Source organism: Misgurnus anguillicaudatus, chromosome 17 (assembly GCF_027580225.2).
Source record: "Misgurnus anguillicaudatus chromosome 17, ASM2758022v2, whole genome shotgun sequence".
NCBI classification, from domain to species: domain Eukaryota; kingdom Metazoa; phylum Chordata; class Actinopteri; order Cypriniformes; family Cobitidae; genus Misgurnus; species Misgurnus anguillicaudatus.
Genome location: NC_073353.2, coordinates 25,704,021 through 25,708,289, shown reverse-complemented (window position 1 = coordinate 25,708,289; position 4,269 = coordinate 25,704,021).

Sequence of the window (4,269 nt, the reverse complement as noted above, 5' to 3'; positions counted from 1 at the left end):
TCTTTTCAGTAAAAAAGGCCTTCGTTCATTTATCAATGTGCGTATGTCATTAAATAACATTTAGGTGTACAGTTTTTTTTAAACGCAAACTTACTACAAAATGACCTTTTTTAGCATCATATCATAAACCAATGTATGTGAAAATCGAACAAAAAACAAACAAAACAGCAACGGTCTGAAATATACTATTTTTAGACATTGCGCTACGAAGGTTTTTTACTACATTTTCCTTTAATACACATATTTTCTAGCTATCCAGTGCCCTTTCAAATTGGAACGCCTATATAAAGTAAAATAGTACAAAGCTACCAATACATGAATCATTCATGGGAATATAAAACATAAAAGATACCTGCCAATAAAAAGAATCTAGTATGGAGAATATGAAACAAGTCCCCCGTCTTTTTTCCTTCATTAAAAGGCACAATCACACTTTCAAAGTACCCCCTGTCCCAGACTATAGAATCAGAATTGACCAGCGCAAGTTCTGCACAACTTCAAAGAGATCCACATCAGAACGGAAGACTGCACGGTGCGTTAGGACTCTATGGGTAACATTTGAATATTTATGGTAGAAAAACTACTAACTGCCACTAAATGGTCAATCATCAAAGCAGAAACGTCTCACGTTTATTTAAAGTCACTACACAACATTTATTACAAGTTAAATCTTGTTCCAAAGAAAATGTATCAAAAAGTTATATTATGCTTCATATTACACAATTTAAAACTGCAACCACATTAAAACGGACGTCATCTTGGTTTATATACCCGGTCCATAAAATAAAGCATGAACATTGGTGCTTCATTGGAGATTGTAATTTCTCGTGTCAGTGAAACGCCCCATTAATAGTGTGAAGTTCAAGGGCACTTCATAAAGTGTGTGTTTACCGGCCACTGGAAACCGGCCACTTGAATCGCAGACACTCTATTAAGATACAGTCGCACTGACCTTTAGTTTCATGCTACGTTAGAGCAGTCAATTCGCACTCCATCAGAATCGCTCATATTTTTGTTTCCAAATCTTTGAAATCCCCGTGCGCATTAAGGTTTAATTTGGAAACAAGCGCGCGCTCTGCCCAGCCTTTGTCCGGAAACTATTATTTGCCCGAGGAAAGAATGATCTTCTATTTATTTAAAACAAGTGCTCTTTGAATAGTGCAAAATAAACACGGTGAAAAATAACCAAAGGGATGGTCCCCTCGGAATGAAAAGGGGGACTTTATAAAAGCTGCAGCAGTCACAGCTGAATGGGAGACGCTTTGAAGTAGAACTTATTATCTGAGGAATACTTTTCGGTCGTCCTAACGACGCTATTGAATCGAAAGCTACCCCCTTTGTCAGCGATTTGTTCTCCTTTAGTGCAATGCCCGTGGAAATCACTTACATGGTCTACCTTAACATACAGCCTGCAAATCAGTAACTCTAAGAGTCAGACTCTCAGACGCCACTTTTCAAAAGACAAAGCAGAAGTCAGTGTGAAAACGCAGCGAGTTCTCTCCCGTTTTCCCTTTATTGGACAGAATGATCACATCAGAGGAGCCTGTTTACTACAGTCTAGTCAAATTTCACACCGTCAGCTTCTCATTATGTGTTTGACGAGGGCTCAAAGTACCCAAGTAGTCATTGTGCACTCTTTTTTGCGATGCAACGAGGACATGCTAAGCACATGTAATAAAGAGAAAACATGCAACTGAAGTTTAAACTTTCTCCATTAGCAAAAACACTTCACGCTTTATACGTCTGATAAGCAATTGCTTGTTTAATTTACACTACCAGATTTCTTCTGAGAGCTTGCAAAGTCTCAGAGGTAAATTACGGCACTAATGAAATATTTGCCGCGGTGTTTGGGGGTCTGTGGGGAGAGAGGCGTTATTAGACACGTGAAACAAATATTTAATTATACAAATATTTGTTTTATTAAATCTTATTAAACGAATTGTGCATGCTGGTTTTAATTTATATTCTGGCATAGTGCACTTCTAATTTGGTTATTATTAAACTGTACACTTGTCAACAATATCTAATAATGAATCGGGTTTGTTCACTAATAAAACAATTAGCAGTTTACGTCCACACCTGTTTATACAGCACAAAATAATGTTTTCTAAAAACCAACAGTGTTGTTATTTTTATCATAAGCGAAAGCTAAATTTGAGATTAGTTTAATTTAATTTATACTTTAATTGAAAACTTGAAATCGTGTTAACACACAATTGTGTAAGTGAACTTAAAACATTAAGATATTACTTTAATTTTATTACGTTTTGAAAAGTTTAAAAGACCTAAAATAAATGTTTTATCAGCCGGACAGTCTGAAAGACAAACACGAAATAAAAATCATGCCTTAAACACCATATGAAGAACACAACTCAGTTCTTTTCTTCTATACTATAATCCAAATAATTACTTTAAGTATGCAAGGTATTATAAACATCCGTTGAATGTTTTACCACAGCACACTTTGAAGACCAAGAAAACTGGGCACATATTCATTCTCCAGGCAATCTGCCAAACTCTTCCAAGCACCCTACCTGCCTACTATCTTAAGTTTCCCGAATAAGTGAGAAAACACAATCCAGTTGCAGCTGCAGGACTGCATGTTTCCTCCCTGCACTCCGAGATTTAACTCTAAACCACGGACATGAAAACTTTTGATGCATGGGCGAAAACTTACGGGGTGTTGATACAATCCAACGTGAGTACATTTTTATGAGCTCAGAATTCAAGAAAAACTGTTGCATGCGTTTCTCCATATAGCATCTGTTTTAGCGCAGTTTATTGATCGAAGTCTCGTGCTTTTCTCTTAGGCGTGCATGTTAAAGTTTGCCGTCCCATTAAGTTAGAGGCCGGATGAGTAGTTGTTTGCTATTTGCTCTGAAAGCTCAAGCCCGACTCAGACAGCTGTGAGTTCACCTATTAGCCCCGATGTCTTTCCCAAAAGATTGCTTGAGTTAAACATCTGACAATGAGCACTCAGGGGTGCCGCTTGCCTGACCTCCACTCGCTTTTAATAGTTTCATAGGAACTTCATTAAATCAATTACTTCTTGAGCACATCATAATTCATTTGTACTTATCTTTTTAAAAGACTCTTTAGTAACACTGTTTAATACTTTTAATGAATATGTCGTTAACAAATATGAACCAACGCCCAACAATTGTTGTCTTAACTAATGGTCGGTTTGTTAAAAATTAACAATGTTTGTTAAAGTGCATTTTACAGTTACATGTCGTTTTTGTTGTTGTTGTTTTCGAAATTGGCATGCATAATTAGTGATAAAATATTATCATTGCAAAAATCTGCTATGCATCATTTAGATTTAATGTAGCAGTTTTTTTATTAGCGAGGCATGAAATTATTGCAAAACATAGCAAACTTTTAGATTTAGCAACCAGCAGAAGCTCAACTTTTCGTCTGTTAAATCTATGGCCTATGAACCATTAGGACAATTAACCATGCTTTTAATAAAGGTAAGAAATAAAAACATGGTTACTATTAAATAGCAATGGTTTTGCTAGAAATACCTTGTTTTCATCAATACGCTAAAAACAATGGTTACTGTAAAACATTTTTCGTAAGGAAAAGTCTCTAATCTGAATGTACTGTATGAGTATTGTTGTGGTTGTAAACAGTACCTTATAAAAATTAACTTTTTGCACTTTACAACAAACTAATCTACACTTTTATCAAATACTATATTTACATATTGTAAATAATTGTCTGGATAATTAGTGATCTAAGGCATTTCTAAAACTCATATAATACAGTTTTATTAAATTATTATTTAAAAATATACACTAACAACTACAAAAAGCTTTAAAAAAGTTCTTAAAGTTCCAAGTTCAAAGTGCTATGGTACTTGTATATGCACCACACCAGCGATAATCCCCTTTATCTTAAAAGCATATGAGTAATCCTGTCTGTCTGCATGAGAAAACTGTCATAATATCTGGCCTTACCACAACATCTGTGGGCCTCCAAACTTGGTGCTGGTCCAAATATGGATCCCCAGGATTGGGAGGCTTTCCAAGGCACTTGGTGATGAGAGCAAGGTCGTCCACGGACATGTCCAGGAGACAGAGCTCTACACCTGGCCCATTCAGCCTATGCAGCACATGAACTAAACCTCAAAGCGGCGCGACCACTTCTCTGCTTGCCTTGTATTTGACAGGTTCTGTTTAAATAGGTTTAAATGCAGGTCTGGACTTCCAATAGATAAAACATTGCATTTATGTGGCAAGTGTTCAGAAGCATTTGTTGGGCTAG